Source organism: Epinephelus lanceolatus, chromosome 23 (assembly GCF_041903045.1).
Source record: "Epinephelus lanceolatus isolate andai-2023 chromosome 23, ASM4190304v1, whole genome shotgun sequence".
Taxonomy (NCBI): Eukaryota; Metazoa; Chordata; class Actinopteri; order Perciformes; family Serranidae; genus Epinephelus; species Epinephelus lanceolatus.
Genome location: NC_135756.1, coordinates 27,140,525 through 27,166,398, shown reverse-complemented (window position 1 = coordinate 27,166,398; position 25,874 = coordinate 27,140,525).

The window sequence follows — 25,874 nt, the reverse complement described above, 5'->3', positions numbered from 1 at the left end:
AACAGAGACCAAAACTGTTTTTTGTACCAGGCTGTAAACATTATTTCTGCTGTAAAGTTGGACATTTTAAGGTGGTATGTGGGGATTGACTGACTTCCGCAGCCAGCCTCAAGTGGCCATTAGAGGAACTGCAGTTTTTGGCACTTCTGCCATGGCTTCATTTTAAAGCCTCAGAGGATGCAGCTTGGCTTAGTCCCAGTCAGCACTGGGCCATGTGTCTGTGTGCATATGTGTAATTGCACAAGCGTGCACTTGTGTTTAGGGCGAAGGCCCATAAAAATCATTTGTACCAGGACCAATCACAATTCCGCTACACTGCTGGCTATCACAGAAAACATGAAATTTTATTTGGAAGCAGGTAACAAAGACGTTATCGTTATCATTTTTCAAAGCTAAGTTTTGAGAAAAGAGTAAGGTATTTAGACATAAACAACATTTTCAAGAATGGCCAGTTACCAAATAAACTGGTGCTGATTTCGAACCATGGATGTATTAATGGGAAATGCTGGATAATGTATTCAAAGTTGTAGCTCACTGAGCATCCCCATTTTGGGCCCATAAAACATGTGCGTTAGAGACATCAAGAGTTTGAGAACATTCATTGTCTGAGAATTCTGCTGGTCGAGCAGGCATACATCCTTTTGGCGCACACAATAATGAAAATAATAAACAATACTGCTCTTCTAGACTTTACAAATGGCAGCGGTTATGGGGCTATATGATGCTCAGAAAAATGTACTCACAGTTTTACAGCTGCTTCTTTTCCAATTATTGCGTATGGTCAGATAAGGCTTTTTTTTTACTCAGTGTGCCTCCACTGATGCCACTTAGAAGTTGCAGTAACACCACGTCGCCATTCTGCCAAAACTGCCTCACACTCCACACTATCTGTGGGGACTTACATGAGACAGCGCACCATTCTACTTCCCATAGCCTCTCTGTTCTATAAAATTATGCACAAAGGAAATCAGTGTTCTCATTTGAGGACAGTGCTTTGTTTGTTCCCTCAAAACAAAACAATAAGTGGAATCAGGAGACCAAATCATACGATGCAGATGTTCAATCTTCACGATCGTCTTGCAGACTTGTCTTATATAGTGAGTATTTCCAGTAAAATCACACGAACTGTTAAGAAGGTGGTTACCCAGGATTTCAGCCATTTGTCCTTAATAAGTGGGCAACACCTCAGTTTGCATATGATCAAATCTTGTGTGTTTACGAAAGCAGGATGTTGGGTGAGTCAGCCCTGAGAAGAATATCATTTGGAAAGAAAAAGACATTTGAAGATGTCAGGGATGGAAGTTTTATTGGTTGGAAATTTTAAATACATTTATGTCACATTCGCTGACACATTCACTGTGTCGATACTGGAAGACCTATGTACTGCAGTTGTAAACTTTTGTCAGCGGGCTTCAGTTCCCTCAACACTTCAATCTGATATATGGTAACATAGTCTTGGCTGAACAAGAAAAGGTTTGTTCAGGTGAGCTTCACTGCTTGGTTGCTTCAAATGTTTGACAGTCAGATTCAAGGCTGATAACAGAAAGCAGACCCCTAATTTGTTTCTTCACATTTAGAAAGTTCAGCGGTTATTTTTTCAAGAGACGGGCCATGGCAGAGTTTGTAAAAGGCTGTAAATGTTTCATGTAAGCTGAACTGAATGAGTCTGTTTTTATGGAGGCCCCACTGAGAGAAAATATCACTTACTGACCCACCAGAAGTTGAATATATTTTATCCCAGTAGGAACACAGAGGGAATGTTAATTTTAGTCAGATGGATCCTAAACACAATGGGTGGGATTTCACAACATAAATTTGAGTCTTAAAATGACACCTTTAAACTCATGATTGTTCATCCGGGATTTGTTGATAATGTTTTTGTAAATAATGCTCTTTTCAACATCTTTATGTCTTTTATAGGCTGCTACCGTTGTTGTAGCCCCAGAAAGTTTTCATGAGGGTGGCCAGATGGGACCTCTGAAAATCTTGGGGTGGCACACCGAAGCCAAAAGTCATAACCGAATTTCAGGAATTTGATTATGCTGTTTAAGTATATAGGCTTGTGAAAACTACGAGAGTTAACGAATCACATACTGATATACTTTGGTTTCTTATTTTACAGTTAATGTTACCGCTGTGCACTTACATTGGTGTTTTGACATGTTATGTATCTATACATGTTAGGCAATTTATTGCTTTTTAAAATAGGCTGGCTGTCCCCGTCCTCTAAAAGACAAATGTGTGGCCTCTTATTTGAAGGAGTTCATTGATTGTAAGGAGCAAACGTTTAGGGGAGACTCCTGAGCACCTATAGAAGACATTTTCATTCAGATATCTTGAGGTGAGAGTTCAAGGAAATGCTTTTAAAATGCCTAATATTAGTTCCCTCAACAAAATTTAGCCTATCTTTGAAGCAATATTTAGCCCCTTTTCCAGCAAGATGTGACAACGGGTTGGTACCAATAAATGCCTAAAGTGGTCTAGTTTCTCAAGATACCAATATCTTCGTTCTAGCTTAAAGAATGTGCGCGCCACAGCCTGTTAAAAACAATAATGTCATTCTTCAATTGACCCTTCGCTAAGTCCCACCCCCCGACGCAGAATGACCAGTCATAACGTAGCATCGGGCTGGCACAGACCAGGGTCCAACAATAACATGGCTGTGCTCCATTGACTCTAATGCAATTGTTTCAGATTTCCTTCATTTTCAGGCTGGTTTTGTGGATTTGGAGCTAAATGTGTCTGGAGCACGTCATGTATTAATGATACTCGTTACCTGGAGAGGTTGGGAAAAGATATACGTGTCTTCCCTGTCCCTAAATCAAACCCTGAAAAGTGTAGGGTTAGCCATCAAGCTACTTAAGGTATAGCTAACTGAATGTATGCACATGCTGCTTTTGCTTTTTAATGATTATAACACTCAATAAAGATCAAGCCTGCTCTACAGGAACCAGTGAAGGGAAGCAGGAAAACTTTGCTGATATTAAACCAGCTGTGTGGCATCACAGTGTGTGCAGAAGAAAAGTGTTTCATTTCCCCAGTGCTCCCTGACGGTCCGGCGGTGGAGGTCCGACAGCTGGCCGTGGCACAGGGGGGAAGCCGAACAGCATTTATCTGCACACACTGTGATGCCACACAGCTGGTCTAATATCAGCAAAGTTTCCCTTTATATTAATTGCCTTCTGTCTCGATCAGCAGTGATGTGGTGGTTCACTTTTACACTGTGATCTGTAGCCTATAATTCGGCTTTAGCTTCTAACTATCTTTGTCTTTTTAACCTGTTGTTGCTGCTGAGTCAGTTTGACATCCTGCATATATCCTTCAAACACAGACTGTAGACCCCTCTGTCTGCTTCTCTCTGAAGTCACTATTTTCTTTTTCCAAAAATGTGATAATATTTCATCAGGGAGTGCAGTTAGTTACAGTAAGGGCTCCATGCTAGTGTTGCACACTTGAGCACAAAGGAGGACTCTCAGGTGTGCATGAGTTTAAGATCCTTTACTTCTGTAAACACAGAAACACAAGCACATCAGCACGACCACACCGCGACATGCAGGCTGGCTGGGGGTCCACTTATTAATTAGCGCTAGCTTGCACCTCACTTAAAGGACCCTTAGGCTGCCTCAAAGTGCCTGTGAAGAGCTTTACTCATTTTATACACATTCTAACCCACTGCAAATATTAGCTGATCTTGTGCCCAACTATCAGATTACAAATAAATAAAAATAATGACAGTCCAATAATGAGAAAATAGTACACACATTATACAAACTAAGAATGGGGGGGTATCCGCTTATATTGCCCACATTACTATGAGTCCCAAACTAGCTCTGACAGCTTGACGGACCATCACAAAGGGGTGGGCCTTAGCGAAGGGTCAGTTATTTTTGCCACTTTTGCTCTGACTGAAAAATCTTTAGATGGATTGCATTAAATTTATTTACATACTCAATAATGTAGTAACTAGTAATTTTTCAACCTTTTATCTAGGGCCATCATTCCAATCAGTTTCAGTTATAGCCTACTTTTGCGCTAATTAGCAATTGTTAGCATGCTAACATGCTAAACTAAAATGGGAAACATCAGCCTATGTCTGCTTAACATTATCATTGGGAGCTTGTTAGCATTTAGTTAAAAGCAAAACAGCCTGGATCAAGCAAACTTATGCAGTGCTGCTTGCATTGTGGTCCAGTTTCGTTCAGTTCAAGATGATAAGTTTTCAGACCAGACTCATAGTAAAAACACATAATGATTATAATAAAGAAACTATATACTGCACTATAAACAATGAAATCATAGTAATCCAAACACATAAAACATATGTTAATATTGGTCCACCCGTGTGCAGTGCAGACCTTAAACTGTCAGGAAGCAGTACATTTAAAGGTCAAATGCAGACCATTAGCTGCACCATGTTGTTTTTCATTATGATTTAATGATTGAAACTGAACTGTTTTATTGCATACAACACACACACACACACACACACACACACACACACACACACACACACACACACACGTGTGCTCTATTCAGGCTTGTTAAACATGCAGGAAGCATACTGTTTGCTGGAAAGATGCTGAATGGCCTTACAGTACATGCATAGTGCTAGTTGTTGTTATATTTAGATTGAGGATATAATGCATGTGATACAATCTTAAAATACCCCTTAAATTTGGCAGTTATAAAAAGCTAAAATTACACATTGCAACTATTAAGAGATGCATTTATTGTCATACTGTTCTTCGTATTTTATGCTTTATATTCAGTCGAGCCAAATAAAACACTGATGGGAGCAGAGAGTTCAGCTTGTAAACCTAAGGAAGCACAGACCTATAAAACCATCCCGCTGCTTCATACTGGCATTAGATGCATCCGTGTTTACTATCACCATAACAGTAAAGCAGCATGCTTTCATACAAAGACACTTGGTCTCATTAAGCAGCAGGCCATAAAATGCATGCTGAGAACGGAGGAAACATACAATGGAGAGGAAAAGGGTGTTGCCTGTGAAGAATTACGTGGGAACTGAAAGTGACAAAACAGTGGGCAATCAACAGTAGAGGTAAATGCAGACAGGAAGGGTGTAAAGCATGAGGACAAAGTATGCTGTATTGCCTTGGCCCTTAAGGACAGACAGGGAGGGTTTTATTAAAAAATTTATTCATGTCCTCACCCACAAGTCTGTTTTACAGGCTTTATCAGTTGCTTTGATCATCTACTAGCAGTGTGGGTAGGGTTTCTCTAAAATCGTATTCAATTACAAATTACTGCATACACCCTAAAAATTAATTTGACATATTTCATCAGATTACCCAAGTTCAGTATCATATGCTCAATACTTTGGATTACTTTTGAAACACTTCAACATCGTCTTGTTGAGCCCATTTGTTCTGGATCACTCTTGATTAAGTTGACTCTTGTTTTGGGCAATGACAGTATTACTGTCCTCAGAGAAAAAGTTAAGCAAGTACACAAAACAAAAATGTGGGATCTTTTGTCCTGCAGCTGATACTGTTTAAAAAGAGGAGTGCCGTCCACCAGAAAGCAAGACAAAGACAAAACCCTTTTCATTTACTTTCTCTTTTATTTCCACAGCAGCAATGTACTGCAGCATTTTTTGATGAGTAAAGTAGTATGGTTGATGACAAGCAGAGCCAAATGCCAAATACGTGGTCTTGATGGTGTTGTGCTTCACCCTTGCCATGGTCATGTGGTGTGTGCAGGTGCGCTGCACATGCACACATTGTTACACTTTATTTTTTTATAATCCAAAAACCTGCTGATGTATTTTGGGCATGCATCTCGACACCACAGCCGTACATGCTGTTGGCTTTGTGGTTTGTGTACAACAAATCCATGACAGTGCACAGAGCTGACCATTAAAAGTAGTAAACCATGTGTTGCAAACTGTTGTAGAAACCCCAGTTAAGATGCATATTCTGAATGTGCTATATACGTGCCCAAATAATGCTCCTAAAACCCAAATAATATCGCCATATTCCACGTCTTGATTGGAAAATGCTTCATTTGGGAAAAGGCCTGATTCCGAAGAACCCAAATGTGATGATTGAATGTCAGTCTGGTTTTGTTCTGGTGTGGACACCAGGAGGAGTAGATGTTACTATGGTAACAACTAATGGGGATACTGAATACTAAAGACGGAAAGAATAAAGCACCTGTTATTTTGTCCCACTGGCACACGTGTCTCCTCAGGGTGAGTGATGCTGGCCATCTGGGGTCTGTTGCAGGGTGTGGCTGGGTGGGGCCTTACCCTGAGGGGGTATTGACAGTGTGATGGACTTTCATTGTGTTGAAAAACCTTTCATAATGTTGCTCATGTAACATTTATGCCGGTTAAGTGCAATGAGGCTTCTTATGAAAAACACGATATAGAGTTGCATAAACTTTACATCTTGGCAGTGGCTGGGTCAACTAATGTTGGTACAGGAAGTCCCGTAGGATAATGGAATACAAACTAGGAACTAGAGGCTGTCATTTTTTCAGAAATCCTGTAGGTTACAAGATTCCTGGGTTTCCCACAGAATAGGGGTCAATTTTACTTCTCCTCATGTGAATGGGATGCAGCCTCACCGCTAATTCCACATGCAGCATGCACTGTGCATAGGGTACCAAAACAGCCCAATATCATCACCATCAATCATATTTATATGTGTTGTGTTATGTCTCTCAGTTAAGGCCCTTTCAGACACAACGCGGTTTAAGCTATGTTGTTGATGGTATTACTGAACACAACGCAGCTGGAGTGAGAAGCCGCGGCTAGTCAGTTCTTCGGCGATTCTCTCCTAAGTCGGCCTGTTTTTCACCATCCCCGTCATCTGACTGTTAATGGCCTCTTCGTTTGCGAGGACAAGAAGGGCGCGCAATTCCATGTCTCCCCAGTTGCACATCTTTACAGTGTCTGTCAGGTTTGCGTTTCCCTCTTGCTACTAGCTGCTCACTAATTCCTGCTATCAGCTGTTTCCTGTTTATCCACTGCCAGCGACTCGCACGTGCGGCATCATCAACAGCTCCTCCCACAAGTCTTCAACAGCCCCTCCAGTTGCGGAAGGCCACCATGGTCTTTTTAAACTAAAAGGGTTCTGCCAATATGACTACCCTACAAGGCGGATCAATTCGCCAATCCGGTTCTATGTGTCTAAACGCTCACAGCTTGCCAGCAGTCCAACATTCGCGGAAAATCTGGTAGTGTAAAAGGGGCTATAGACAGTACTAAAATCACAGAGAGAAGTTCGGCTAGTAATTTAAATGGCTTCTTTTTAGTAATTACAATTTTGACCGAATAACTTGGTAAGAGCACTCGTTTTCCATGCAGAAGGTCCAGGATTCGAAACCTGCTGGGGTCGACATCAGCAAAGGCATGTGGTCGCAAGAGGTTCCAACTGCCCAACCAAACAGGATCAAATTAATCTGAGCCAAGTCCTCAACATAGATGGGAGGTTCCAGACGGAAAAGCGGATTCAACTAAGTCAAAACAAACACAAAGGATACGAATAGTGACCACTAGCAAAGGATATCAGTTGTTTAAGGTGTCCACTTGTTTAACATGTTGAAACTACCACAATAAAGTGATACTAAGTTTAACTGTTATTGTAATGACTTGACTACAGCCCCATCAACCAAAACAGCATATTTATTAACTGATAAAACTGATATCACACACTGCTGTGGGGAAAATGTCACTTTATAAAATTGTTACATTCATAATCATATCTACCTGTCTGTTGCAATGACACATGTATATTAGTTCTGGTGGGCATGGCAGCCTGGCTAAACAGAGCAAACAGGAAATAGGGGGGTGAAAGAAGCAATTTTAGGAGAGAAGACAAGAAAGTCAACATGATTGGTGATGGGATGGCATCCTGTCAGCACATCCTGTAAGACACCCACAATCAAAATATGTCAACAACAAGCCTTTAATGAGTTATTCCATTTCCCCATCCAAAACAAGACAGGAGGAAAGATCAGGGTGAAGTTTGGGTAAAGCTGCTGCAGGGCAGGTAGAGCGAAAATTGGCAACAACCATGCAGGTTTCTAGATAACAGAGTAAAGTGATACAGCAGAGAAAGAGAGAGGCTTCTACCCTGAACACTGACCTCTAGAAGAAAGGAATAAAGAAATGAACAGGCTTTCATTGTCGACTTGCCTCTCCATGTCTTGTGCTTAAGGCAGTTGGGGTTTTTACCTGCTGGAGGGTCAGAGGGAGCAGGAAGTGTCTTCTCAAGGTATAGGAGGGGTCACAGGGTTGAAGCCAACGCCCGGATTGTATTATTGCTGAGACCTTGTTGATGCATTCATCTACATTGAGTTGAGCAGTGCAAACAGCTGAATTATTGATCCACAAGTTCATATATCTTTGTTACAAAATGCGTGTGACTATGGTGCTCCTGCTCTGGTCTTGGATTATTATTAAAACAGTATGTATGGGACTGATCATTTATGTTAGAGAAGCTCATTGCTCTCCAATTCTCAAAATAACCAAATGTGTTTCATTTAATGTGTTTAAGTGAAATCAAAATGAATGCATAAAATCAAAATATCTAATAATTTCTACATGTACTTGAAGTAATAATGCATTGAATGTTTTTACTGTCATCTGTGTGACAGATTTAGAGCTTTAATTCTCTGCCTGGACCCCAAAGGGCTGACCCAACCTGCCAGATTTGGGCAGGCCAGGTTGTGATTACTTAAAATACCTCTGGATGAATCAGGTTAAGTTTGCACCAATTTCCCAATTTTTATTTTTTTTATTTATTTTTTATTTTTTTGTGAGATTGACAAAACATTAGAATCAGGGGGTCATTTGCTCACATACTGTACAGAAACTCCTACATAGGAGACACATGAAACAGGTAGGTCTCTTCATAAATGACAAGAGTCGCATTGGACTGGTGGGAATGAGAGAAAAGCGAGAGGGGTCACAAGGCAGCTTGGTTGACAATGTAGCGGGGAGCGCCGATTATCATCTGCATGCCTCATCACTGTGGAACACCATGTGTGCCTAAAGAGTATGACGCATTGCTGATGACATAGTCTCTAAATAATAGAAGGAAGAGGAGGAGAAGTGGTGCTATATACTGTATGTATATATGATGTATTTATCTATTCATTTACAGTGGAAATTCAGGTTTCTAACCCAGCTCAGGCCCAAAACTGCTATTGTTAGGGCTCAGGTCGGGCTTGGATAGAAACTATGCTGATTCATGTAGGGTCGGCCCTGATTTTTTTTGGGTCAAAGCTCCAGAGTCTAGCCCGAGTCATCTGTGACTGAAAAGAAAGAAAGAAAGAATGTCTTTGAACTCAAAAGTCAGCAAATCTTCACAGCATTGCCATCACTGCAGAATTTCCCTCTGTAATGCCAAATACCTTTTCATGTTTCAATTAAAGATTATTTTTTGAATAATTCATGTGAAATGTTGGAACTGAGTGCTGACACATTGCATCTGTCCTTTCTTTAAATATTTGGCACAGTGACGTGTGTGCCTTCCTCGCAATCAGTAGTCCTTGTGTAATTGCTACCTGTCAGCGTCCTGGTTAAATAAATCTAAGCACAACCCACAGCATCAGCTCATGTGTGAGCTGATATCTGACTGCAGGAATCTTGTTGTTTTCAGCCAGGAAAATATGTGGCATGTGTGACAAGCTAAGCCAACTAGCTTTCAGTTTTCTAATGGATGCGAGTTAGCCTAGCTTGTTCGCTTTCGCTTTCCAAGTAAAAGAGCCCTTTTCACAGGAAACATTATGAGTTATCATAGTTGGAAAACCACTGGTGTTACTAATAACAGATAGATATGTGCTGACACAAAATAAGGAAAATTCAAATTTCTGTCAGACTTTAAAGTTCAACAGTCTGCTTTATAGCTGAACTGACAGGTATGATAAAGTATTATAAAGGCTGAGGAATTACAGGCTGGGCCACTGGTAAAAAATAAAAATGACATCAGTGATTTAAGTATCTCCTCTTCTTCAGTATCTTTCTGGAATGAGGGAGTGCTTGCCAATGAGAAAGGGTTCTACCAGAGACAGGACAACGCACTAAGAGTAGAGAGAGTAAGAGTCATTTCCTGTATCTGTGCAAGGAAAACATAAAAGAAGGAAGTGCCATGACATCAGTGACAACGTTCAAAGAGCCAGATTTTGGTGCCACTTCTATTGGAGTCAATGGGGCACCCTTCAGATGCTTCTAAAAGGTGGTAGTAATCCAAAGCAAGACCAGGACAATACCTCTCATTCCCACCGTCACACCAGTCTCCACTCACCACAAAACACTGGGCTCCTCTCCCTCTCTCACCAGAGTCCTCCGCTCTGTCAGATTGGCACACAGAAAAAGAGCCCCCTTGCTTACGGGCGCTGTACAGGTTCCAGTCAAGTTTTTGGTGAACAAACGGACACCACAGTTCCCATTCTGCCTCCAGTAACTGATGCAACACAGGGGTCATAAGGCTCATGTCCAACATCTATACAATGACCGGCAGGATGCTAGATCAGCTGGTGCCCATCTTCTCTATCTTCCCTCGATGTTTACATTTTAAAACTTCGACCTGGCTAGCTAGCAGCTAGCTAGCAGAAGTCGTCAGGAGGAGACTTTACGGACTGGGGAGTTGATGTCCTGATCCTGACAAGTGACCAACAGCTAGATGCCACCACCGCTCGAAGCCAACCACAAAGCACAGAGCACAAATTTTGCACTAATGTAGCAGAGCTGACAGAGAGTCAACTAGAATCATTCATTCATTCATCTTCTAACCGCTTCATCCTCTTGAGGGTCGTGGGGGGCTGGAGCCTATCCCAGCTGACATCGGGCGAAAGGCAGGGTACACCCTGGACAGGTCGCCAGACTATCACAGGGCTGACACATAGAGACAAACAACCATTCACACTCATGGACAATTTAGAGTTATCAATTAACCTAGTCCCCAATCTGCATGTCTTTGGACTGTGGGAGGAAGCCGGAGAGCCCGGAGAGAACCCACGCTGACACGGGGAGAACATGCAAACTCCGCACAGAAGGGCTCCCACGCCCGCACTAAGAGTAGAGAGAGTAAGAGTCATTTCGAGCCCACACCCGGGATCGAACCGGCAACCCTCTTGCTGTGAGGCGAGAGTGCTAACCACCACACCACCGTGCCGCCTCTCAACTGGAATCATCCGTGATGCATTTATAAAATAACTTGTGACAACACAGTGGTTAAGGTCCTAAAGGGTATGACTGGTGGTAGTTGTAATGTCCCTTCAAAATTGCCGAATTGTAATTTATGGCCCAGCATTAATGTAGGTTACCATCAGCTGTCACTTGTTACTATAGCAATGGTTGACTTTCAGGCTGGGTTAAAATAATCCATTCATCCATTTCAAACCGATCGTCATTTGAATGATCCGATATCGATTCATAAAATCGGAAATCGATCTTTTAATATATGCCTTTTCCCACTGATGTGTGAAGCTTTAACACCATTAAAATTGCCAGTATTAAATGGACCCTGGTGCTACATTATTACAGACTGTAGTACTGATAGGATCCTGAGAATTTCTTTCACATTCATGCAAAATTGGCATTGTAACTGAAATATCCCTAATCAAATCGATATCAAATTGAATCAGGACCTTATGACTCGAAATTGAATTGAATCAGCGGTGATACCCAGGCCTCGTGGACATCCAGGTAGTGGGCTTAAACAGGAAGTGCAATCATGCTACATTGTAAATATGAATAAGACACATTTTACATAAAATGAAAATAGGTGTATTGCATTTGGATATATACGTGAATCTTTAATGTCTAATAGTATATTATAAATTTTGGGGAAAAAAATTGTAAGTGAATGTTTGTTGAGTCATATTATGAGACACTCACTTAATTTTTTTTAGATATTTTTTGGGGGCATTTTTAACTTTATTTGATAGGACAAGCAAGTGTGAAAGGGGAAGAGAGAAAGAGAGGGAGTGACATGTAGCAAAGGGCCACAGGCTGGAGTCGAACCCGAGCCGCTGCGGCAACAGCCTTGTACATGGGGCACCTGCTCTACCACTAAGCCACCAACACCCCGACACTCACTTAATTTATACACACACGCACATGCACACACACACACACACACAGAAAAAAACTCGCTCACTATTTCCAAAATCAACAGTATAATATTTGCAATGATAGATTTTAGTATATCAAAATGTAATGTAGTTTGAATGCATACCATTGTTGCTTGCTTCTCCACACAATAACAATTTACCTTAACTACAGCAAGTAACATTAACTACCTACACTATCTAATAACACAACACATATAGCCTTACTAATACTAACGCAATGTCCGTCCCTCACCTTCAGTGGGGGAAAAAACTTTAACATACAGTATAAAAGCTACCTGAGGAAATATATGTTAGCTAGTTAACAGTGCAGCAAATTACCATTGATTCTGCCAGGTGATAACCTGTTAAATGACAGGTCATGAGCGAGAAGACACTGATCCCATTCTGCTTCTATGACAGACAGAGCCATGATCTGTTTGTAGACCAATAACAAGGAAAATGAACACCCACATTTAAATAAAAAAATAAATAAAAAATACACCGCTCAACATCACATAATGTTTGTTTTTTAATCTGGTGGAAGGATTTTTCAGTCAAAGTTAAAACAACAAAGATTTAATGGGTTATATGTGATTTGCCGTGCCTGCCCCACTGAGTGGCACCAAGTCTGGCTCTTCAAACACTGCCACTGATGTCATGGCGTTCCCCTCGCTTATGTTTTCCTTGCACAGGTACAGGAAATGACTCTGAAGTGCGCTGTCTCGTCTCAAGTGGAACTCTTTCTCATTGGCAAGCACTCCCTCATTCCAGAGAGATACTGAAGATGAGGAGATACTGGAATATCACTTTTAATTATAGTGTGTGTGTGTGTGTGTGTGTGTGTGTGTGTGTGTGCCTATTCACACCGTTTGGCAAGTCCTAACAGAACAAATTAGATAAATGACACAGCTGACATCTTAATAAAGGTGTACATCCTGTTCCTTTGAATTCAGGCTGGTTTGAGTGGAACTACTGGTGTTTGCAAACCCTGCAACATTAACCCTGTCAGAGACTGTCAGAAATGTATCTTAAAGAGGACATGATATCACTTTTACTTACATTCACCAGTGGCCAGTAACACGACTTAAAATAAAAGCTAATGCTGCTCTGAATCAGATGGATGTGTAAATAGACAACAGTTTACCATATTAATTTCAAAGGCGTTGCATTTACAGCTTCTCGCACTGCCCCCCAAGTGGTCATAAAAATCAGCTAATGCAGGTTTAAGTTGGGGTACCTCCTCAGGTCACAAGATGATTTTCATGCTCAGCCGTTTGCTCCAATATCACAGAAGCAGCAGCAGAGTACACTGCAGACACAGTCATTTATTTAATTGTGTGGCCTGGTAGCTGTGTTGAGAGAAAAACCACCATACCTTGTAGGTGCCAACTGTGTGTGTGTGTGTGTGTGTGTGTGTGTGAGGAATTCCTTTGACATATAATACACCTGGTGACTAAGACAGCAAGCATCCTCGCTATGCTTTCATCCAACCAGAATGTTTTCTCTGTGGCTCATTATCTGTCACTTTATTTTCTCTGCACTGTTTTGGTTGGAGATAATCTGTAGTGCTTCTTTAAAAGCATTTTGACAGAGTTTATTGTCTTTGCATCGTTCTTTTACCCTCCAGTGTCTGTCAGCGATCGCCCTCAAAGGCACAAGGAACTCCCACTCTTTTTTTTTTTCTTTTTTATTCCCTATCGTTACTGGAAGGCGCTTGCTCTAATTTCATATTCAACGCTGTCATCCAAGCTGTGTCTGCGTCAATTAAGAGTTTATGTGCCATATCGTCAGATACCTTTTCAAGAATTTACTCGGTTTTCCAGCACCGCCCTGCTTCTCAAGCAGTTTCATTGCGGTTCAACCTGGGCGTGAGCAGCTCGTAAGCAACACATTGCTTATGTAAAACCTCCACAGCTGTCCATGCTGGTTCCATTTAAGCTGTGCTTTCAAAAGAATAATGTCAAGACCAAAACAGAGTCGGCCTAATATTGTTACATTAATATGAGTAAGGGTGCTTCAGGTATGTAGCAGCCTGATTCATTCATCAAGAACATAATATTGAAATTTTCAAATGATCCTTTTTCTATTAAACTTTGTTCAAACATGTTGGAAAACACCATCAGTTATTCACAGCCACTGCTGTTGATTTAGACCTGCCAGCATGCAGTCAGTCTTCTGCATGTTGCTTAACAGCTGCTGAAGATTTGCTGAAAGTCATACAGTGTAACCAGGTGCCAAAACCCAAGAAGTAGTACAAAACTATACAAGACGTAAGGCATAAGAAAGACTTTGTTGTATTACAGGGCAACAGAATCATACAAATAAAGCAAACAAAAGCACAAACTGAGTTTGCAGCTGACATGAATCTATGTCAAAGGTCTAAGCTGAGGTTCTGCACAAACTATGCATCCTAGCATCTAAATGTACAAGCTACAGATATACCAATACAGCATTGTTAGTCATGCTAAAAGCATGGCTCGTGGGATGGTCCACCACTTCACTTCAGACAGAAATATCTAAAGGGGAACAAACGCCATTTTTCAAACTGATACTACACAGGAGGCTAAATAAAATGGTGGAAAAACTCCTGCCAGTGTTGGGTAGTGATGTGTTACAGTAGTAATATTACTTTTCCAGTAACAAGTAGAGTAACTAATGACTGATAAAATGTCAGTAATAATAATACAGTTAATCCACAACCAAACAACTCTTTACAACATTACTTTTGTTATCACATCACACCAGCGGGCTCACTTCAATAATTGTTGCGCTGCGCGGACACATTACAAAGCAGCAAGCTGGTTGGAAGCGCTTACCTTAGCGACTTAAAATATTCCCATCACTTTGATGTTGTCGGGGGGGAGAGATGACGAGAACACTATTGCTGCAGGTAGTTGGACTGAAACTCTTTCCACTGCAAAACAACACGTCCTCAAACCTCCGGTCTGAAACACCTCGACTACCACGACAGACAACACAACAACGTGAAGCTCCAGGAAATACACCCTACCAAAGGTGAGCCCTCCTTGGCCATGGAGGTTGGCTGTAGCCCTACACTGGCTAAACAACCAAAACAGGATTTTAATCATAGACAGCTGCAGCTACAAAGAAGTAATGGAGCTTGAGGCTGGATATGTTGTGAATGAAACGTTACTACATGAGTGACTCTTTTGGGCAGAGCCTTGGGAAAATACATACTTGGGAAAGAAGCTATCCAGCCTTAGCTACGCTACAGTTAACCTCAATTATGTTGACATTCACACAGAAGGGCACATCTGAATTTTGGGGAGATACGCTATAACAGATTTTATGCGTAATTTTATGTAATGGAAAAGTAATATAATGAGTAGTGTAATGAGTACTGTTGGCAGGGAGTAATAAGTAGTATAATTACTTTTGAAAAGAGTGACTAGTAATGAGTATTATATTACATTTTTAAAGTGATGAGCCCAACACCAAATACTGCAACCGCCTAATTTACACACATGTTGTGAGAGCGCGGCAGGAAACCACTAAATAGTGGCGTCGTCAGGGTAAATCGTGACTGCCTGCTAGTGGCAATATGAACGGACAACAGAACCTAACAACACTGGCAATACAAATAAACATGCTGTCACTTTCAACGATGCTTGTATATGTGGTGTTACGTGGTGTAACTTTAGCTACGATAGAGACTAGAGAAATACAGGAGGCAGTGGGAAAATGATTACCAATGGATGCCTGAGTGAGAATGTCAACTTTAGCCTTTTTCATAGTTTCATTTCAAGCGCCTACATTTAACAGACCACTTTAAAAACTGGAGATTTTAACATTACAAACTATGTAGTGACACAACCACTGTCAAGCTGTTGGAGATACTCTGGGCTCTCTCTCACCTGCAGTGAAGCTGCAGGGCGTGCAGTGGTCTCTTTCTGATCTGATGCTTACACTGCTGGGACTTCTCTGTCATCTGTGATGTAGCCTTTTATTTCTGTCAGTCACTGTCTTTACATTAAGGTAGGCCTGTTTCATCCCTGTTGATCCCACTGTTGCCTTCTAAAGCCTCCTTACTGGCTCTGAACTATATAACAAAAATATATATATTATTTTCATGCCAATATTGTCTCTAAAAAGGCAGAAAATATCACGAAATGCAGCCTGTGTTATTGTTTTTTGTTGTTTTTTTATTCTCATCATAATAGTTGTAGAGGGGAAGGGTCACTTAGGGTTGCCAGACGTTCTGGTTTTCCTGGGATTGTTCTCTTTTTTGAGTGACTGCCCAGGAAAATGACTGGTCTTTCCCAGGACACAAATTGGCCCTGTTTTTTTGTGAAAATGTCACTCTAATTTAGAATGTTCAAACTGGATGCGTCTATTGCTGTTCAGTCAATCCAGTGTCTGTAAACTGGTAAAATTGAGTGATGATTGGCCATGTGCCTATACTTCTTTTCAATAGGTAGCAGAAATACAAAAGTTTTGCTTATCACCTAGCAACTACTGCACAGGCTGTTGCTGCCTTAGATAGGCGATCCAGTCATTTAACATTATTTTGTGCAGTTAGGAGGCTACTGTATTCCCCACCGTACTGTGAGATCTTCATAACTGACACATTGGAGTGCAATGATTATTTTATTTTGAAAGCCTATGACCAGATGTCACAGTTAGGCCCACTCTCATGTCTTGTGATGCTGTTGGGATGATGAAGGTGTCTAACGTCACTTTTGACGAATCAAAAGGCTGAATCACTCTGAAACGACTTGACAAAAACAGTTCAGGTTTCTATAAGCTGTCTGACTTTATGATCAGTGATCAATTCTATTTCAGCCACTGATGTACTTGGCCTATGTGTCTGTGTCCATGGCAGCTAGTCTCTTTAACTCAGTCATGACTGAATGGAGATTATGCGCTCCTGTTACTCGTGCATTAAAGGTAGGGTCTGGAGGATTTTCCAGTTGCTGTTTGTAAACACACATTCAAATTCAGCCCTTCCTATCAGGCTCAACTCTCCTGGGTGTATGGAGCTCGGAGGTACGGAAGAAGGCTTCACAGAAGAGGTTCAGGCAAGGCATGCGCTGGTGCACGCTCGGACACGCTCTGGCACGGCACCTGCGCTCTCTCATTCGCTGGGGAAATCTCCGCCCAGAAGCGGTCTGAGCTCACAAAAACATCAAAATACAGTTAAAAAGCAGGAGCTCTGCAAACAGAGTCACCACCACACATGAGTAGAAGCCCATAGGTGATGATTAAGCAGGATTTCATTTGTATATGTCTATATTTTGTTTTGTTTGAAAATCCTCCAGATCCTACCTTTAATAACTTTTGTCATTACTTCAGTAAACGGTCAGGTGTAGTTAGTGAAGCTTACATCCATAAATAGTCAAAGAGGAGAGCAACAGCTGTATCTGACTGCTGAGTGATATCAGCTTGGCTGCACGTTAGGACAAATAGAGGATATTTGCATTGCATGTCAAATGTCCTGGTTTTTCACAAATCAAATGTGACGCCCCTAGGATCATTCTGGGGCCCTGCCTCACAAGGCCAGCTTCTATAAATACAGCTATCACTCAAGATTCTCCTATTTTTCTGCAACCATACAACCAAAAGTGGTGATCCTTTGCATGTCACCACGACAAGGACTGTCTATGCATTGTGTTCAGACAACAAAGTGACTCTAATGTCCGACTGCTATCTGGATATGACAACAAGATATCTTTGACCTTAAGCCTCAACAACAGGTGAACCCTGTGGGAGCATCACTGTTTTCAATTACTGATAGATAAGTAGGAAGATTTAATTAATTGATACACATCTGAATGTCAGTTATTCACTGTGAGGTAAAAAGAGCAAAGCTGGAGGTGATGGGAGGGAGGCTGAGATAGAGACCTGAAGTCAGAAGGGTGAACCACCAGAGAGAGGGATCGATCTTGAGCCCGCCCACACACACACACACACACACACACACACACAGCTGTACATAACTGTGTGTGTGTCACTGATTAAAGGAGATGAGGCATTGTGCATTAAATTGCGTCATCGTTCCTTTCTTCCCTCTCTCTTTTAATCAGGGGAAGTCACAGCTGACAGTCTCCCTGCCCACACAGTAGCTTCCTGAACGACCCAGATACACTTATCTTCTATACAGTATGCTGGTGTGTGGCTGAATCAAGTGACCTTCCCTGTATTCGTTGTACTCCTTTATGTTTGTAGACTGTCCTGGATTTGTATAGCACTGACTCGGGAAAAATCATATCACTAGGGAAATTTACTACTCTTCTTTTTATAGGTAGATCCACCACTGCTTGTGAAAAGAAGTGAACAAGTTGCCATTAACTCACACAGATTAGTACTTGACCCAGTTCCCCCCAGTTTTACAGGTCATTATTGTTATCACTTCTATAGGGTATTATTTTTTACCGTGGCAGTACAATAAATCAACAACCCAAAGCAGTACATTTTTGAAAACCTAATTTTTAAAATATTTTTTACAGTTAGGAATAATATTGTGGTCATTGTACGGCAGATAATTTTACAACCATTATTTTTTTATTATTATTATTTAATTATTCTCTAGAATTTATTTGCTCATCCACTTTTCCTCCCAGTAACCCTCCTACCCCTCCACTCATACATCCATCAACACACGCTATCTGTCTCTGGCTCATTGAGAACAACATGCGACTGCTCGGTACATTTCAGCTGAATGTTATCTCGTCCTTACCATCTGTAAACCAGGACAAGCAGAGCATATCTTCGGTGTGCTCTGTCTGCTCTGCTGATGAGGTGGAAACACTTAGAGGAACCACTTAAAATCCTGATCCAGAGCGGCTTAGCTCTAGCACAGGTGTAGATCAGAAGTGATGAGCCAGGGGGCTCAAAATGGAAGACGTGTCTTAGCTTATTGGCTGTGTTGCACCGTTCACTTGTATTTTACCTTTCTCTGTGAGAGTATGAACAGAGAGGTGTGGAGTGAGGACAGTTGTATGACCGGAGTCAGTGGTAGACGACAACCTGTCTTTTGAATAACTTGTATGAACTTGTCGTCTCACTAGCAGCTAAGCTAATGAGCTAATTAACTGAGAGTTAGCAAGCTAGCTAGCTTGGAGAGTTTTTCCTACCCTCTTCAATAGTGCTATTTTAAATGACGTAAAATCCTAAGAACACTGTCCAAAAAAAACAGAAAGCTTTGAGAGCTTTTGAAACTGACAGAAGTCGGGAGCTCCTGGCTTGCTAGCATGTTAGCTGTTAGCTAACCACTGACAGGAGTAGTCAGGCCATGGACATACAGAGAATTGGATACAGTGTTAAAAGCAGGGCCTCATTCATTCTTATGAAAGTTGCTCAGTGATGCATTAATAGGTTGACCATATTTTGATTTCCAAAAAAGAGGACACTCGGCCGGCCACGACAAAGCCTACTTAAATGATACTCGCAGTTTACTCAAAGATGCCTTATAATTTTTATATATATAAAATTTATATGTATGGATAGAAAATTCAGTTATATTACAAAATAATATCTCTCAAAGACAGAAATTCAGATAGGCCCCAATAGGGGACACATACACACTAGAGTGTGGCGATCCGAGCCCGATGGTACCCGACGGGTCGGCCCGGGTTTGGTCAAAAATGTAGCTATGAATTGTATTCGGGCTTGGGTCGGATTCGGTCAGCTTTCAGTGAAAATGTAGTGTAAAAATAAATAAAATCCTATTGTCTGTCCTGTTTATTGCTTGGGCGCTGTTATTTACGTGACAACACCTGAACATAACACACACAGACACACTTTGGCTGTTTGTTTCTACCTCTCTCCTCGCTGGAAGTCTCGGACCTCCAGCCGCCCGCCTCCGCCTTGATTAAACGCTGAAAATAAAATAAAAGAGGGAGACAGGTTTTTTCTATTTTATCTTATTTTGTTTTATTTCTCCCTAGTCTCCTCTCGCTAGAAGCGTCGGACCTCCCACCGCCCGCTCCCATCTCAAACACGGAGGTCTCCCTCTCCGCAGCTGAGCACCCACGGCGCACGCCTGGCCTGTTAAATAGCCTGTAACCACTGTGTGACACAAACTCAGTGCTTCGGTCATTAAATAATGTCGGGCTCGGTTCAGGTTCGGACAGAAATATGCTGCCCGTGCCGCACTCTAACACACACACACACACACACACACACACAAACACACGGAAAACCGGACATTATCATCAGTTTATAAACCCCCCCCCCCCCCCCCCCCCCCCGGACGCCCCGGACGGGACGTGAAAAGTGGACATGTCCGGGCAAAAGAGGACGTTTGGTCAGCCTATGCATTAAGCCAAAAAAAGCTTAATTTCCACCATATGAAATTACCCAACTGTTCTGCACCGTGAGGCCCATAAAGCAAATGCTTTAGAGACTTCTGCTGACCAAGCAGCTAACTTCTTAGTTTTGCACTCCACTAATTTGAATGGGGGTAAAAAATATTTAATTGAGCATCTTTATGCCTCCATGCCAGCGATAGCCGTAGCTCAAGACATTATGTTTTCAGGTCTGTTTTTTTAAATTTGCCACAAATGTTCACTTGGACTCAGTGATGAACTGATTAGATTTTGGTGGTTATATGTCAAAAAGGTCAAGGTCATTGTGACCTTGCATCTGTCTCATTCCCCTGAACGCAATATCTCACAAACACCTTGAGGAAATTTCTTCAAATTTGGTAAACACATCCACTTGGACTCAAAAATGAACTGATTAGATTTTGGTGGTCAGTGGTCAAAGGTCAAGGTCAGTGTGACCTCACAAAACATGTCTTTGGCCACAACTCAAGAATTCATGAGGTTATTATGACAAAATTTCACACAAATGAGTGAGTGGGGGAAAAAACTTCAGAGTGTTACCTTTCAAGTGAGACCATGCATGTCCATGCACTAAAAATGCAACAAGAACAGCTTCCAGTTTGCTTTGGGTGTGCTTTTGATAGGTGTTTTAGATGGATTTTACAAGACCTTAAAGAGGTATCAGTATCTGAAAAGTAATCATGCTTTGCTTTGGTTGAACACATTGTCTTCAAGGTGGAACATTAGTGCAACATTTAAGCAGTAAAATGTTATGTCTGCCACATCTAACATCAGATTTTATGGGGCTCTGGTGTAGTTGGCAGTTGTATGCTATTTGTCAGCTGTTTTCATGCAGAAGTCTGTTTGTAGGCGGTGTGAAAACTAAAAACTCTGCTACTCTGCTGTGTTTTGCTCATTCTCCGGAAAGAGGAATGGTTTGGAAACACTTAACACCTTTATTCCAGGAGTCAGATGTTACATGACTGGCTGTTTCAGTGCCGTTTTGTATTGTGATAAAATAGTTTGGCTTAACACTCGGGACATCTTGTCCACAGTAAAGTGGGATCGATGGAGGATAAATGCATGGTGGGGGATGAAGCTTCCACCTATAGTTAACAATTTATTATGTGTCATAGTTGCCAGAGATGGGGAGAAAATGTAGATCTTGAAGTTAAGGAGTGAATTGTATTACTCACATTTTATGAGCAACACCTACTGTGTGTTCACAGCCTGTCTTTTTACTTGGCAGTGACCTGGTGCACGATGCCCGCATGATTCCTGTTATAATATCTATAAAGGTGGTGAATTCAGTCAGGTCACTGATATTAGGACCAACTGAAGAATAAGGCCACTGCTGTTTTATTTTTTTTATTATTATTATTATTGGTAGTGTTAATTCCCCTGCAGAGAACAAATCCAAGAATAGAATAGAATAGAATAGAAAACTTTATTGTCTGGAACCAAAAGGCAACAGAAATTTGTCTTCGACAGGGCTCAACACTAGATATATACACACACACAGAAGACATTTAAAGCACATCCAAGACATTAACACGATCTAAAAAAACACGCAAAAAAGGTACATATACAAAACATTGACATTTAAAAGAAAAGGACCAGCAGCAAGTCATGATCAAAGCACTGTAATTCCTCTGCTGTTGAGGGCTGTTATTGCAGTTGGAATGAATGATTTTTTGTAAATTGTTTTTCTGGCCAGTGGGACTTTGTATCTCCTGCCTGATGGGAGGAGACTGAATGAGTGATGGAGGGGATGAGAGGGTTCATCTGTGATCAGGGTGGCTTTCCTGATCACAGAGCGCTCATACAGATGGAGCAGTGGAGTTTGTGGTGAACCGATTATTTTGCTGGCTTGATTTGTGATCCGCGAGAGTTTTGTTTTCTGTTTGTTGGTGAGAAAGTTGTACCAGGAGGTGATATTGAAGGTGAGAATGGATTCTATGAGTGACCGGTAGACCATCATTAAGATCTTTTTACTGACATTGAAGTTTCTCAGTTTCCTGAGAAGATGGAGGCGCTGTAGTGCTTTATTGTAAATTGTGTCTGAGTGTGTTTGAAAAGACAGGCAGGTGTCCATCTGTGTCCCCAGATATTTGTGGCACTCCACCTGTTCCACCGGCTCTTCCTGAATGTGCAGAGGTTTAAAAAGCTGAGGTGAGATTACTGCTTTGTTTCTGCCCCCACAGCACAACTCCTTAGTCTTTAGGATGTTTAGTTCTAGTGATTTCTCACTGAAGGTTGTGACCAGGTCATTGACTGCCAGTTGGTACTGGGTGAGAGCCTCCAAATTGTCCATGTGGGCCACCAGGGCCATGTCGTCTGCGTATTTTAAAAGAGTCATTCCCTCTCTGCTGCAGGTGATGTTGTTGGTGTAGGCAGAGAACAGAATTGGGGATAAGACACAGCCTTGTGGGAGCCCTGTGTTTAAAACCAGTGTACTGGACTTAAAACCATTTAAAAACACCTGCTGTGGTCTATCCATTAAAAAGTCCTTTATCCATAAAATCAAACTCGGGTGGATCTGTAGGTTCAGGAGGCAGTGCAGCAGAGTGTCAGTGTTTACAGTGTTAAAAGCAGAGGAGAAGTCCATAAATAAAATCCGAGTGTGTGGTCATGCAGAATCCATGTTTTTTGTAACTGTATTTAAAAGAGTCAGGCTTGCATCCTCTACACCTCGCTTCGCCCTATAGGCAAACTGGAGAGGATCCAGTTTTTCGGACAGCATATGTGACATTAGGTCACACACTACTCTCTCCATGCATTTGCAGAGTACTGATGTGAGGGCCACAGGCCTGAAGTCTTTAGTGTCCTTAGCACGTGACTTTTTGGGGATGGGGATTATTAAGGATTCCTTCCACTGGCTGGGAACACAGCTAGATTCCAGAAGATGCTGAAACAGTCTGGTGATGACTGCACCCAACTGTGCAGCGCAGCCTTTGAGCACCCTGCCCTTGAGCCTGTCAGGGCCAGGGGCTTTGTGTGGGTTTACTCTCTCTAAGACAGAGGTCACCAGCTGCTCATCAACAGTAAGGGCTTGATCGTTGGTCAGAGTCTGACAGCCAAAGCTGAAGCTTCCTGATGCTTTGCTTTGGTTGAACCTACTGAAGAAGGTGTTCAGTTCTTCTGCAAAAGAGGCAGGGTCTGTGCAGCCAGTCACAGCTGGTTTGGTGGCACGGCCCATCATGGTGTTTAATCCCTGCCATGCCTCCCTCACATTCCCAGATATTAATTTTTCCTCTACTTTCCTCCTGTAGTTGTTTTTTCCTAGGGCAGACTGTCTTCTGAATTCCCTCTCCAGTTCTCTCACTTTCTGCTTGTCCCCCTGAAGAAATGCTCTTTTCTTCTGGGTTAAGCAGAGTTTCATATCTTTGGTAAACCATTTTTTATTGTTAGGGTAGATGGTTATTTTTTTGGTGGGGGTGACGGCATCCTCACAGAATGATATATATGAGGTCAATACTTCTGTCAGTAAATTCAGATCGGTACCACAGTCATTGAAAAACAAATCCCAGTCTGTGAGTTCGAAACAACCTCTTAGTGTCTCAGTTGTTTCATTGTTCCAGTCTTTGATAGTTTTTGTTATTGTCTCACCCGTTTTAAGTTGTGATCTGAATTTTGGTAGCAACAGGATGACGTTGTGGTCTGACCGGCCGAGAGGGGGGCGTGACTTTGATACATATGCGTTTGGGATATTTCCATAGCATAAGTCCAGTATATTGTTCATTCTAGTGGGAGTTGTAACATATTGCTCCAGGTCGGGCAGATGCGACGTGACGTCACAGCGATTAAAATCCCCCAGGAGAAACACAGGCTGCGCTCCAGTCTGGTTGACAGCTCTGTGATAGCTGTCAGCTATCCGCTCTGCTGCCATGTTAAAATCCGGTCCTGGGACGTATGCTAAAATCACAGTCAGCTGGGAGAACTCTCGGGGTAAATAATGCGGTCTGAACGATACTGTCAACAGCTCGTAGTGCGTACAGCTCTCGGTTTCTCTCACTGTAAAGTTTGTAGCCCACTTTCTGTTGACAGCCATACAGAGCCCGCCCCCAATTGACTTCCTGGTTCTTGCTGCGTCTCTGTCAAAGCGAATGATGTTAAAGCCGTCCAGCTGCAGATCTGTGTCCTCAGTAAGCCAGGTCTCAGTGAAGCAGAAAAGGCTGGTCTGTCGGTAGTCCTGGTCGCACATTAGGAGGGTGGAAAGTTCCTCTGTCTTATTCCGAAGCGATCGCACGTTTGACAGCGCTATAGCAGGTAGCGGTAGCCGTCTGCCTCTCCTCCTCAGTCTGTTCCTTATGCCCCCTCTGGACCCTCTTTTCCTCCGGATGCGTTTTCGCTTCTGATCGCGAACTAGTTGACGAGGGATGTTGTCAGTGAGGTGGGGTACGTGTGTTGGCACCGGCAGATGGTGGTTGAGCTCCAACAGGTAGCTCCGTGAATACGTGAGCCTACCTGTGGTGGTGGTGAATGGCTGTGCCGGTGGCAAACAAAGTCCATTTTCTGGCCATAGAGTCGTTAAAACAAGCCAGAGGCCAAGCTTATAAACTGCTGCTGTTGTTAGTTGTCCATTGAAGGACAACTAACACTAACACACACTCAAAACCACTAAAATACACATGAAAACACAGACACTCAGAGCCGTGTCAGGAGTCGCTCTGGCAGAGTAGCGCCCCCCTCAAACAGTATATTTGTTGAGAATGATTGCACAACACGGCTTGACCCAGCTTTGCTCAAAATCGATCTTTTTTGGTTTTCCAGGAAAAGTTGTGGATAGTACCTGGCACTTTTTTGGTACCACCTTCGTCGATTGTTCCAAGCAAACTGAGCTGATACTAAAAAAGTGGAATGAAAATACTGCAAACCACTGATTGGTCAGAGAGAATCATCACTGGAAATGTCACTTGCACGACATCTTGCACATACCTATTATTTTTAAATGGCCAAGTTACCATCATTAAAAGCATGTTTTGGGCAATTGATTAAACACAGACGTTCCTCTGTTTGGTTGTCAATGAACAGATCCAGCGAGAGAACACACTGTGTGTTTGTGTTGCCCTGAAGATGATGTCACAAAGGTTTCACATGGTCTTTTTATGTCGATCAGCAGAGAATCCCACCTACACTGAAGAGATACACCGATCAGCCAAAACATTAAAACCATTGGTGGGTGAAGTGAATAACAGTGATCATCTTGTTACAGTGCAATGTTCTGCTGGGAAACCTTGGGCCCTGGCATTCATGTGGATGCAACTTGATAGGCTCCACCCACCCAAACACTGTTGCAGACAAAATAAACCCCCTCATGGCAACGGCACTTGTAGATGGCAGTGACCCCCCCTGCAGGACATTGTGACATGCCACTTGACAAAAACTGCTCAAGAATGACCCGAGGAACATGACAAAGACCTCAAGATGTTAACCTGGCCTTCAAACACCCCAGTACATGATCTGCACTGGTGTTTAAGTGGGTGGAGTGTGTCAGGT